General features: G+C 48.7%; 1 long non-coding RNA gene across 1 annotated transcript; it reads left to right on the plus strand.

Annotated features, from left to right (window-relative positions):
• Nucleotides 1-39: 39 nt before the first annotated feature.
• On the plus strand, nt 40-11,747 carry LOC120873917. Its single transcript, XR_005723560.1, has 2 exons — nt 40-307; nt 11,464-11,747. It is a non-coding gene; the product is annotated as an uncharacterized LOC120873917 (long non-coding RNA).
• Nucleotides 11,748-13,558: the final 1,811 nt, after the last annotated feature.

The following is a 13,558-nucleotide window of genomic DNA, read 5'->3' on the forward strand; positions in this document are numbered from 1 at the left end:
CGCCCGGACCTCCTGGCGCGGCTGCCGCGCCCGGGCCCCGGACCCGGTCCCCGCCCGGCGCGTCGGCCCCGCGGGGGAACTCCGCGGCCGGCCCCGGCGGACCGTCAGCTATCGAGTCCGCTCGCGCCCGGGGCCCAGCTCCCGCGCCAGCTGCTTCACGTCCCGGCTCCGAGGCTTGACCAAACGCTGGGGGAGGCCCCCGGGAGGGGCGGGCTCGGGCGGCTTACGGGAGCTCTTCTTCCAACCACCAGGCTGCGAACCCACTGCCAGGAGGTGGAGACTGAGGTCTGAGTCGGGAGGCTGAGAGGTACCTAGAGCACACCCCGCACCCCGGTTGACCCCTGGGTCCGCGCACTTTTGCCCTTGGCATTTCTCGAGGTGGGACATGGGGAGAGGGGTGGGGACAACCGAGTCCGTCCCCAGTTCTTCAGGACTTGCTGCTACTCTCTCTGCAGTCTTTCTGGGTAGCCAATCGCAAAGACGTCTACTTGCTGTCTTCTACCCCAGCCCAGGTTCCCTGGGCGCCTTGTGCCAGGTTCTCCCAGGACTAGAATTTATAGAGCCGCCTAGATAAATCCCGGAGAGCAAGGTTCCTGGACAGGCTAAGCGCCGACCGCCCCGAGGGGCAGAATCTATTCCCTAGGAGCCCAGTCTTGGCTCTAACTCCACCACTGCTGCCGGGAAGCTGCACACTTTCTGTCTTTTACCTTCCTTTTTTTGATTATTGGTCCCTCCATCAACAGGCCCATGTCCTCCCCACCGGCCCCCAAGGAAGATCCGTGTTTTCCTTTAAACTTCCATTTTCACTTTAAAATTTCAATCAGTTTGTGCTGAACGCCTGGTTTTGCAGCAACTCTCCCCCAACTTCCTCGAAGGAACACTTAAGGAAGATTTGTTGCTGCTGCTGCTGCTGCTGCTGTTTTCCAAAGAACTTTCTAATTCTTTCTTGGAACAGCAGAGTTAGCCCTGATGTGTTGAAACCTTCTGCCCCAGCAGTCTTAGAAATGTTTTTCTCAGTTCCATTAGCAGCTCACATTCTCCATAGCATCCATGGAGCTATCCTCGCAAGCCAGGCATGGGATGCTAAGGGCTGTACATGCATAGTCTTTCATTTTTCCTATAAGCCTGTGATCTGAGTAGAATTATTTCTACCATGTAGGTAAAGAAATTGAGGCTTACAGAGGTTAAACAGCTTGCCCAAAGTCACACAGCTGAAAAAGAGCCCAGCAGACACTAAGCCTGGGTGGTCTGCTTCTAGATGTATACCCACAAAACTTTCCTGGTGCTCGAAGTACCAGGCTGTCTGTCACTGTCTTGGGAAGCCTCAGATCAGGGAATAATGATGGCCCAGCCAGGTAGGGGCTCTGGTTAGACCCAAGCACAAGGGATTCTGGGAACCCAGTGGAGGGCCCTGATCCCACCTGGAGAAGCCTCCTAAACCTTCTAGAAGAGGAAATGACTGAGCTGAGTCTTAAAAAATGAGTTAGAGCTAGTTTGGTGACAGGAGAGGCAGAGTGACTACAGCCTTCCCGGGAGAAAGCAGGGAGCCATTTTAAGGGTCCAATAGTTGCACGCTGCTGAAGCCAAAAGGAAGACCCCAGGAGCGGTGAAGGTAAGGCTAGAGGGGCGGGCACAGGCCTGCTCTCTACCCGGAGTGATCTGAAAGTTAAGAGGATTGGGCAGCCCTGAAAAGTGAAGGTGTCTGGGATTTCCTGGGCAGCTGAGTAGAGGGTGGAGTGTAGGAAGCAGTCGCACCCGCCAGGTGAGAAGTCAGTGGGGTGGTAGAAACCTGCAGGAGAGGACCGGGGCAGAAATAGGCAGAAGTTCAAGGCCAGGGCTCTGTGCCTGAGTGCAGGGCTTGAGGGAGATGGAAGGGCCAAGGCAGACCCTGCGGTTTCCAGCAACTTAGGTGGCCGGGGGCGAATGTCCCTACTGCTCAGTCGTGTCTGACTTTTTGCAACCCCATAGACTGTAGCACGCCAGACTTCCCTGGCCATCACCAACTCCTGGAGCTTACTCAAACTCATGTCCATCAAGTCGGTGATGCCATTCAACCATCTCATCCTCTGTCGTCCCCTTCTCCCCCTGTCTTCAATCTTTTCCAGCATAAGGGTCTTTTCCAATGAGCCAGTTCTTCGCATGAGGTGGCCAAAGTATTGGAGCTTCAGCATCAGTCCTTCCAATGAATATTCAGGGTTGATTTTCTTGAGGATGGACTGATTGGATCTCCTTGCTGTCCAAGGGACTCTCAAGAGTCTTCTCCAGCAGCACAGTTCAAAATCATCAATTATTCGGCACTCAGCTTTCTGAGCTTTCTGAGCTTTCAACTCTCACATCCATACATGACTACTGGAAAAAACACAGCTTTGACTACACGGACCTTTGTCAGTAATGTCTCTGCTTTTTAATATGCTGTCTAGCTTTGTTATAGCTTTTCTTCCAAGGAGCAAGCGTCTTTTAATTTCACGGCTGCAGTCACCATCTGCAATGGTTTTGGAGCCCCAGAAAATAAAGTCAGTCAGTCAGTCCTCAGCTATTTATTCACTAAGCCCCTGTTAGGTCCCAGCTGCTACCAGGCGCTGCAGAGAGCAGAGGCCAGGTCGCAGAGGGGCTGCTGTTGGGAGTGTGGGGTGGGGGTGGGGAAGACAAGCGGGAAGAGAGATGAGCATCCTTGAATCGGATGCAGATAAGTGTCAGCAAGTTGGGGTGTTGGAAGCAGAAAGTGAAGGACCCCACAACTCCGAGTAGGCCTAGGGACCCAGGTCTGAGCTCTCCAAGTCACCCCCATACATCATTTCAGTTCTCTCAGCCACTCTTCCAGGTGGACTGGGCTCATGGGGGTTCAGAAAATAGGAAGAGTGTGGGCATCTCGGGGAACAAGGCAAAGGAAATAGTGTTCCGGGGGCCTCAGGAAGCGGGGACTGGGAACTGGGTCGGGATGGGGGAGGGTCTCTTGCTTTTTTATGTTCTCCCTCCTCCCTCCCTTTCCTCATCTTGCAAATGGCTAGGCATGGTACCCACCCTCCCATGTACAGTGCCCAGAGACAACTGGACATTGCTGGGTCCCTGGTTTCCTTTCACGTTCTCCGGGGGAATCTGGTTGTGCAGCTTGGCAATTTGAGACCAGCCTCAAGTCTGGTGGCTGGTCACACCTGACCAGATTGCAACTCCAGCCATCAGCTGGGACCAGTAGGTTACAGGGTCCAGCCCCGCTCCTCAGGCCTTTGTCACCACGGACCCTCCCAGAGGGGTGAGGCTGACTCTAACTGAGGTCACTAAGTACAAAAGGTAGCATTCAAGTGTTTCGATCCTATGAATGGAGAGGATTTCGGGGCCTCACCCAAGTCACCAAGTGAGGTAATCTCTTTCAGAACTCAGATTCAAAATTCAGGTTTCCTGGTTCCAAACCCTGGTCTGTGTCTCACCCCTGCCTGGCTATCCCGGGGCTCCAACAGGGCTTCACCCCAGCCAGTCCTCTGGTGGCCGGCTCTGCTAGCGCTTCCTGTAACGGTGCCGTCCTCTCAGAAAGCTGCGGGGGGCTCCATGTCCCTCCTGCCTGCTCCCTCTCCCCATTCCCCCCCGCCCGCCCCCCCCACCCGGCTCCAGCCCTTTAATTGCCTCTTCTTAAATCCTTCTCTAGTTTATCCACGGAGACTTGGCAAATCTCAGAGCCTCTAGACAAACAGAAATCAATCAGAAATGTAAGCAGAATGAATTTAAAATGGAACTCCACCACACTTGTCAAGAATGAAACTGAAACACTGCTTCAAACCATCAGTAGGAATCAGGGCTTTGGAAGGCTCAGCACTGCGTTCCCTTCTTTCCAAGTCGCATGTGTGTGTGTGGCTCAGTTGTGTCCAACTGTTTACAACCCTACGGATTGTAGCCCACCAGGTTCCTCTATCCATGGGGTTTTCCGGGCAAGAATACTGGAGTGGGTAACCATTCCCTTCTCCAGGGGATCTTCCCAACCCAGGGGTTGAACCCGGGTCTCTTACATTCCTATCTTAACTTCCCTGGTGGCTCAGATGGTAAAGCGTCTGCCTACAATGCAGGAGACCTGGGTTTGATCCCTGGGTGGGGAAGATCCCCTGGAGAAGGAAATGGCAACCCACTCCAGTACTCTTGCCTGGAAAATCCCATGGACAGAGGAGCCTGGTGGGCTACAGTCCATGGGGTTGCAAAGAGTCGGACATGACTGAGCGACTTCACTTTCCCTTTCTCCTACATTGCAGGGAGATTCTTTACTGTCTGAGTCACCAGAGAAGGTCCAAGTCCTGGATGCAGTTTAACCCCATGTCTTTAGTACCTTTGCAACTTCGATGAAGGAGCCACCCCATTCAAATTCTAATTCATTGAATTTCTGGCCTCTAGGATCAGAGGATCTGGTTTCTTGCACCTTCTCAACCTTCGGAGGGCTCTGACCATCCCCACCCCAGACAGACCACAGGATCCCTAATGGGCTGTTCTGTTGCAGGCAGTCCTGAAACCAAACTGAGTACCTCCAATCTGGAGGGAAGGTAGTGGGTGGGTGTTCCCACCAAGTTCAGCAGGGGTGGGGGTGCACCAGGGCCTCTGGGTATTGTGGAAGAGTCTGGAATCTGCTAGAAGGGCTGATTCTCCCCTAATTTCTAAACCAGTTCTCGGCACCAGACAGGTTTCTTCAATCATAAAGTGTTGAGGCAATTGCCAGCTAAGGTAATGAGGAGGGGAGCCCAGCTTTATAAAATTATCCTGTTTAATTCTCACAGCCATCCAGGCAGCATATACATTTCCCCTTATTTCACACATGGTGACCTTGGAACTTGCCCAAGGTCACCACTTGGCAGGACCCAAGCCAGTCCCATTTGAGCACCATCTCTGACCCAACTACCTAGGAGTATAACTGCTGGATGATTTGCTAATTCCGTGCTTAACTCTTTGAGGAACTACTCAAAATGTTTTTTGCAGCGCCTGGCAGGTGGCACCAGCGCCCAGTCTCAGAGTCCAGCAAGAGCTCTTCTTCCAGCTGCTTGGGCTCAGGGCTCAGCTGCCCCTTCTCCCTCGGTAGCTCCAACACTGTGTCACCCTAAGTTGTACAGAACCCCCAAAATGTGCCTGAATTATGGTGCCTGGGCAGTGGTCAGGGTCTTGATCTTGGTTTCACTTTTTTTTTTTTTTTTTTTTGCTGACTCTTCCTGTGATTGGTAAGATAATCATTTCTCAGATGAGGCTTGGGCAGAAATGCAGCCAGACCAGAACTGACAGCCTTGCAGGTTCCTCAGAGTCCCCAGATAAGGACACCTTGCAGAGGAATCATTCATTTGTGCCTGGAAGCTGAGAGTCCTTCCTGCTTTCTTCCCCGAACTCCCTTCCTCCTGCAGAACCTCAGCTGGTCCTTCCAGACCCAGCCCAGAGGCCTTTCTCCTTCATCAAGTCTTCCCAGAACATTTTGAAAGGACTGAAGGATTGAAAGGATTCTTGAAATCCTGTTAACACTTTCCCACTTCCAAAATCCATTTCTCATTTAATATCAGAAAACAATAACCTTCGAGCAGGAACTCAGTATAAGCCCCTTGATGGCCAGCCAATCAGGACTGGCAAGTCTCAGGTGCCTAGGTTTATAGACTGGCTGTGGGTCCACAGACCCTGCCATAAGCCCGCAGCCACTTGTCTGCAATAGGTGTTTTCCCAGCACTGTGCTGCCAACAGGCTCAGCTCCCCAAGGCCTCTTGGGGCTGCCTGGGCCCACACCAGGCCAGAACAGCTCAGCCTCTTAATCCTTCATCTAGCAAGGCTGAGCTTCAAATTCTCATCACTACACTTCAGAACCCACTCCCTCCAGGCTGACCTGCCTGGTGCCTCTTCCTCCCACTCCCTGGTGCACTCTTTTTGCATCCCTTTCCAATGGCTGGATGAAAGGAGTGGAATTTTAAGTCTTTTGCCCTAAAGTCACTGACTGGGGTAAGGGATAAAATATAAAACCTGGTATTGTTAACTATGGGCTTCCCTGGTGGCTCAGTGGTAAAAAATCTGCCTGCCAGTGCAGGGGATGTGGGTTCCTTCCCTGGGTTGGGATGATCCCCTGAGCGGAGGGTGGTGGGCAGATGGCAACCCACTGCAGTATTCTTGTCTGGAGAATTCCATGGACAGAGGAGCCTGGTGGGCTACAGTCCATGGGGTCACAAATTGGACATGACTTAGCAACTGAGCACTCATACATAGGGTAAAAGGGATGGAAATGGGAAGTAGTTACTGAGTAATTGCCTCAAACTTGCAGAAACAAGATTTCATTTATATTGAAGATAACGTGGGCATGCACTGATGGAGCTCCTGCTAAGCAGCCCCGGGGGAGGCAGGAGGGATTGGAAGGCTGTCTGGGGTACACAGGCGCATCTCTGTGACCCTGATCCAGGAGCCTTCCCCAGTAGGTCCTCTGTGCTGCTGCCAGCTCACCAATATGCCTACCCTTACACACACAGCATGGTTTTTCTTAAAAAGTATCCATTGAGTTCAGTCCCCCCAGTCTCAAGTTTGATAAGGGATGTGCCAAGAGAATGACTGACCTGGAGCCGCAAGAGCAAGATCGGAGCTGGACTCTTGAGCCTCCTGATTCCCAGGCCAGGGCTCTTTCTGCAGCAGCCACTGTGCTGAGGATAGAAGCAGGTCTGAACCCAGTTCCTCCAGGATGGAAAATGCTGCCACATCTAACCAAGGCCCCTGGTCCTGTTCTGCTCAGACAGTCTTTCTAGAGCCCTAGACACCAGGCTCTTCACTCTGGGTACAGCCTAGCACATAGAATCATCCACAAGTCATCATGAAAGAGTGAGGCAGTTTCCACAGGTGTGATCATATCACTGAGGGGACAAACATTTGTTCTTGGGAGGGGCAAGAAAAATCTCATGGTATATAAACACACACACAGCATATAAACAGATACACAGTATGACTATGGCATTAAAATTTCACGGGCGAGTAAAATCTCAGCCACCAATTAAAACATGTTTGGAGCTTTTCCCCACACCACCAAACAATGCTCTGATATCAGCTGGGTACTCTATGATTCAACTCAATTCCGACACCATCTACCTGGAGATAGCATCAGCTCCAAAAGGTTAAGAGTTCAGTCCTATGAGACTGCGCTCCAAGCCCTTCCCCGCCGCTAATCCCCACAGCTTCTGATGCCAATCCCAAGTTCAGGTTATAACGTGTGCTTCTGATCAATTGCCTATATACTGCTGATGCTCAAGACTTTCTTTTCAGGTTTGGTTAATTTGCAAGGGTGGCTCACAGAACTCAGAAATACATTTTACTTCCTAGATTCAGGTCACTTCAGTAGCTCAGTTGTGTCCGACTCTTTGCCACCCCATGAACTGCGGCACACCAGGCCTCCCTGTCCATCACCAACTCCCGGAGTTCACTCAAACTCATGTCCATTGAGTCGGTGATGCCATCCAGCCATCTCATCCTCTGTCGTCCCCTTCTCCTCCTGCCCACAATCCCTCCCAACATCAGAGTCTTTTCCAGTGAGTCAACTCTTCACATGAGGTGGCCAAAGTGCTGGACTTTCAGCTCTAGCATCACTCTTTCCAAAGAACACCCAGGGCTGATTTCCTTTAGAATGGACTGGTTGGATCTCCTTGCAGTCCAAGGGACTCTCAAGAGTCTTCTCCAACACCACAGTTCAATAGCATCAATTCTTCGGTGCTCAGCTTTCTTCACAGTCCAACTCTCACATCCATACATGACTACTGGAAAAACCATAGTCTTGACTACCAGTTTGTAATAAAAGGAAACAGCTCAAGAATGGCCAGATGGAAGAGATGCCAAGGGCAAGGTCTGGGGAAAGGGCACAGAGCTGCATGCCTCTCCCAGCTCATCACTATCTCCAAATCTCCAGGTATTCATGAAAGCTGGAAGTTCTCTGAACCCTTTTCTTTTGGGTTGTTATGGAGTCTTCATTACATGGGTATTATTGATTAAATCACCAGCCACTAGTGATTGATTCAACCTTCATCCCCTTCTCCCCCTTCCTGGGGGGCAGGATGGGGGTCAGGGGGTTGGGACTGAAAGTTCTAACCCTTAAGTCACATGGTTGGTTCTCCTGGCAACCTGCCCCCAACCTTAGGAGTGCTCCAAAATCACCTCATTAACATAAACATGGGTATGATGAAAGGGGGTTGTTATCACGCTTATCACTTAGGAAAGTTCAAGGGTTTTAGAAATTTCTAAACAGCTATAAACTTCCTGTTATAAATCACAATATCACAAATAGAACCTAGGAGAAAATGTCTACAAAGGCTCCTGGACAGGGAGTTCCCTGGTGGCCCAGTAGCTAAGGGGGCCTGGGTGTGATCCCTGGTCAGGGAACTAAGATCCCACATGCCACAACTAAATATCCTGAGTGTAACTTAGACCTGATGCAGCCAAACAACTAAATAAATAATTTTTTTTTAAAGGCTCATGAACAGAGGCGATGATTAAAGAAAGGTGAAAACACCAGAATATAGGCTCTAGAGTCAAGGTTAGACTCTCCCCTCTACCTCTTTCTAGCTGATGACCTTGGGCAACATACTCAACTTTTCTGTAAGCCAGTTTATCCCTTAAGTCAAGTCAAGATAAAAATTGTATTCACCTCACAAGTTGGCCCTGAGGATTCCATGAGATAGACGATACACATAAGGCATGTAATTCCATGTCTGAGACGTAAGTTCACAACAGGTGTTAGACGCAACAATGATCCAGATGGCTGGAAGGGAGGGCGTCTTCCCCCCACATGATAAGAGTCACTCGTGCCTCCTGTGGGCTTCCCTGATGGCTCAGTGGGTAAAGAATCTGCCTGCAGTGCAGGAGACACAGGAGACTTGGGTTCGACCCCTGGGTTGGGAAGATCCCCTGGAGGAGGAAATAGCAACCCACTCCAGTATTCTTGCTGGAAAAATCCCATGGACAGGAGCCTAGCAGGTTACAGTCCAAAGAGTCGGGTGCAACTAAGCACACATGCCTCCTATGGCAGAGAAAACAAATCTGTGGCTGGTTTCAGAAACCCTTCTACAGGAAGAAGGGTCCTGCTTGGTGCCAAGGATATTAGAACTAAGATGGCAACCACTCATCCACTCACCCACCCACTCAGGTCTCTGCTCTCCATCTCTACTTCCCTGTGTCTGACACTAAGCATGGCACCTGGGGCTTTATTGGATGATAAACTGCACAAAGGGATTTATAGCCTCAAAGGGGACCAGAAACGCCATCTGCACTGGCAAAAAAAGTCTTATCTACTAAGTGAGTGCCTCTTGGATGGTAACATGTATAGCAATCACCTGGGGATCTTGTTAACATTCAGCATCTGATGCAGAAGATCTGGAGTGGGACCGGAGAATCTGCCTTTGTGACAACCTCCCAGGCGATGGGGATGCCCTGGTCCAGCACTACAAACTGAGGAGCCAAGCATTCACGAGGCTTTCCTTTCCCACAGTTAACCAAACCGAGGAAATGATGCTTCCCTTTCTCTGCTGATGGTTGCCTATTATTTTATCATGGCCCATGATAAAAGCATCTAGAAAATTTCATGCTGGTAAATTCTAGAGAAGACTCTTGAGAGTCCCTTGGACAGCAAGGAGATCAAATCAGTCAATCCTAAGGGAAATCAACCCTGAATACTCATTGGAACGACTGATGCTGAAGCTCCAATACTTTGGCCACCTAATGCGAAGAGCTGACTCATTGAAAAAGACCCTGATTCTGGGAAAAGATTGAGGGCAAGATGAGAAGGGGGCAACAGAGGATGAGATGGTTAGATGGCATCACTGACTCAATGGACATGTATTTGAGCAAACTCCGGGAGATGGTGAAGGACAGGCAAGCCTGGAGTGCTGCAGTCCTAGGGTTGCAAAGAGTTGGATAAAACTCAGTGCCTGAATGAACAACAACAACAAATTCTGGGACAAGATCTTCAAGGCGAGTCCATTCTGCACCTGGGGTCACAACTGGTTTCTGAGGATTTTGAACGTTGAGTTGCAGTGAGCTCGATTCAGTGCTCCTACTGGATCACACAGTTGTCCTTGTTCTTCTTTCAGGATCAAAATACTCTGGGGAGTGAGAAGAGAAGGGGGGTGAGGAGGAGAGAGGGGAGGGAGAAGAAAAGGCAGGCCAGGAGGAGAGAGAGAGGAGGAACTTAGCCAGGCGCTTCCAACTTCCCTTTTGTTTGGAAACAGCCTCAGGTAGCCAGCATTTCTCCTGGCAGAAACAACTGAGAGAATGTAAATGGGAATAGAGGAGGCTCCATCAGGGCAGAGCACTTGAAACCAGGCCACTAAAATCGGCCGGTATCTGGGGACCTCGTTCTGTCTCTTGATTAGAATTTTTAGTGTAATTCAAGTAATGTTTACGGAAGGTCCCAGAGCAGAAGGGCCTGGGGTGTGGGGTTTGGAGCCAAGAACAGGCAGGTCCCAGATGGCAAGGGACAACAATCGTTCTTCTTTTTTTAAAAAAAGCACTTGAGGAGCAGTTTTCTCAGAAAAAGAATAACCTGTTAAAACACATAACGGTGAGAGCCCAGTCTCTCAACTTGGACTGTTGAGAGAAGGCAGCTGCCCGTGTGCATGACCTGTGGATGGGCTCTTGGGTCGGCCTCACTCACCTCCAGGCTCTTAGTAGGATTCACATCCTCCCACACACAAATACTCTCACAATTCAAACAACACGTGGGGGCATCACAGTGCTCAGTGTCTTAGAGTCCATGGTCTCCCCAACAGATGGGCCACCTCCAACAGGGCTGTAAGAGTGGGAGAGCTGGAACCCCCCCCCACCAAGTGGCTAAGACCGTGTTCCCAATGCAGGGGGTCTGGATTCAATGCCTGGCTCAGACACAGATCCTGCATGCCACAACTAAGACCCAGCACAGCTAAATAAATAAGTAAAAATAAATATTAAAAAAAAAAAAGTGGGAGAACTTGGGAGGCTATGATAAAAGATTTTCCTGAGCTGGGTCATAGCTTGACTCAGTCCTTCAGACTGAAGGGCTGGCATGACTGAATTATCCCAGGTCCATCGTTGATGATCAGTGTGACACTGGGCATCCATCATCTGTAAAATGGAGATAATAATAATACCTACTTCATAGACAATGTTGTAAGGATGCTCCAGGATGAAGCACAGAAAAAAGAGCATAATATCTGCTATTGAGTTAATGTTCAAAAATGGGTTGTGGGTGCATTTATCTAGGGCTTAAGTCTTGGAGGGGGGTGGATGGAGGAGAGAGGTAAAGGAAAGAGCTAAGAGCTTAGAATGTAGTTTTTCTCCAAGTGCTTTCCTTCATGTGCATAGAACCAATTCAACACCCTCATCCTAAGCCATAAACGTATATCCTTCCTGCTCAAACTTCTTGCCCACTCTCCACTAGGGAAAAAGCTACCATGGCCACTTCAGAGCCTCTAATGACAGAGCTCTGGAAACACAATGCTTTTTTTTTTTTTTTTTTTCCAGTTGTTGCATTGCAAACTCTTAGTTGTGACATGTGGGATCCAGTTGCCTGACCAGGGATCGAACTTGGGCCTGCTGCACTGGGAACATGGAGTCTTCAGCCACTGGACCACCAGTGACGATCCCTGCCCTCGCTCTTGATTTCCACTCTCTCCAATCTCCCATCCTTCTGCATCTCCAGTCAACACTTGGTTGAATCTCATTCTTCTCCAAAATCGATTGCATCTTTCTCCACTATATAGCTTTTGGTTTTTACGATAAAAATAAAACTCTGTTTACATTTTTTCTAATTAACCGCCCTTCTTTTAACTGCTGTGTTGAATCCCAAGTAATTGATAGTCATAATTTTTATAATCATCCTCCCACAGAGGGATATTGAAGTGATTACTAGATTTCAATGTTCCAAATAGAACATCAAAAAAAAATCTTAATACAGATGATCTTTCTTCCTTTTAAAAACATTTAATTGACAGTATGTCAATTATATCACCTATTTAAAGTGTACCATTTAATGCTTTTTACTTCATTAACAGAGTGGTGCAGCTGTTCATGGGGTCGCAAAGAGCTGGACACAGCTAGGGACTGAACAACAACGACCATCACCACAGTTGATTTTAGAACATCTTTATCACCCTAAGAGGAAATCTTATAGCTATTAGTCATCACCCCATTCTCCCCATTCCCTCACCATTAGGCAATCACTACTCTATCTTCTGAATCGACAGCTCTGCTTGTTCTGGAAATTAATGGAATTATTTAATAGCCCCAAAGACATTCCATTCCACTGTCTTTTCTGCCTGGATTCTTTCAATTAGCATGATGTTTTCAAGGTTCATCCATGTTAGAGTATGTATCAGAACTTGTTCCTTTATATTTTCAAGTAATATTACATTGTATGGCTATATCACATTTTATTTATGAATTCATCAGTTGACAATGATTTGTTTCCACTTTGGGTCTATTATAAATAATGTGCTGTAAATATTCATGTACACTGCTTTCTATGCACGCGTGTTTTCATAGCACTGCATAGCTATGCCCTTACTCAGCTGTTGCTCTTGTCGTTCAGCCCTTGTTCATACGTTGAGCTCACGCTCTCCTCTCCACCCCAAACCTGCTCCTCTTCCAAAGCACACTACAGGTTCCACCACCTCTCCTGTTGCACAATCCAGAAACTGAGCCATCATCCTGTATGCTACTCTCAACTTTTCCACCCTCCTCCCCATTGCAGCCCACATCCAGCCCAGTTGCAATTCAAATAGAAGCATGGCCCCAAGAATGCTTTGCAAATGGCCTAGAATCAATCAGGCCATTAATTCTTTACACACTCATACCCCTTGGTTTATATTTGTCGAGTTACTGGATTAATGTCTATTTGCTCACTATTTTATCTCAAGTGCTCAGCATAGCACCTACTGCCTACTTTATAGCAAGACTGTAAGCCAGTTTGGGTATGTATCACATTCCTTTTATAACATCTCACAGATCCCAATACACTAGTACTACAATAAAAATGTGTTGCCTTGAACTGTGTTTTTTTTTTTTTTTTAACAAATTTTTATAGAAAAGTCAACATTTTTGGTGTGCAGTTCCATGAGTTTTGAAAAATGCATAGTCACAAAATCGTCACCACAATTAAGATGCAGAACATTTCATCACGTCCCAAAATTTCCATGTATTGCTTTATAGTTAATGCTCCCCCTTCCCTATTCCCTGGAAACCTCTGATTTGTGGTTTTGTCAACTACGGATGTGAGAGTAGGACTGTGAAGAAGGCTGAGCGCCGAAGAATTGATGCTTTTGAACTGTGGTGTTGGAGAAGACTCTTGAGAGTCCCTTGGACTGCAAGGAGATCCAGCCAGTCCATTCGGAAGGAGATCAGCCCTGAGATTTCTTTGGAAGGAATGATGCTAAAGCTGAAACCCCAGTACTTTGGCCACCTCATGCGAAGAGTTGACTCATTGGAAAAACTCTGATGCTGGGAGGGATTGTGGGCAGGAGGAGAAGGGGACGACAGAGGACGAGATGGCTGGATGGCATCACTGACTCGATGGATGTGAGTCTGAGTGAAATCCAGAAGTTGGTGACAGACAGGCAGG

This window comes from Oryx dammah, unplaced genomic scaffold (genome assembly GCF_014754425.2).
Source record: "Oryx dammah isolate SB20612 unplaced genomic scaffold, SCBI_Odam_1.1 HiC_scaffold_14, whole genome shotgun sequence".
NCBI classification, from domain to species: domain Eukaryota; kingdom Metazoa; phylum Chordata; class Mammalia; order Artiodactyla; family Bovidae; genus Oryx; species Oryx dammah.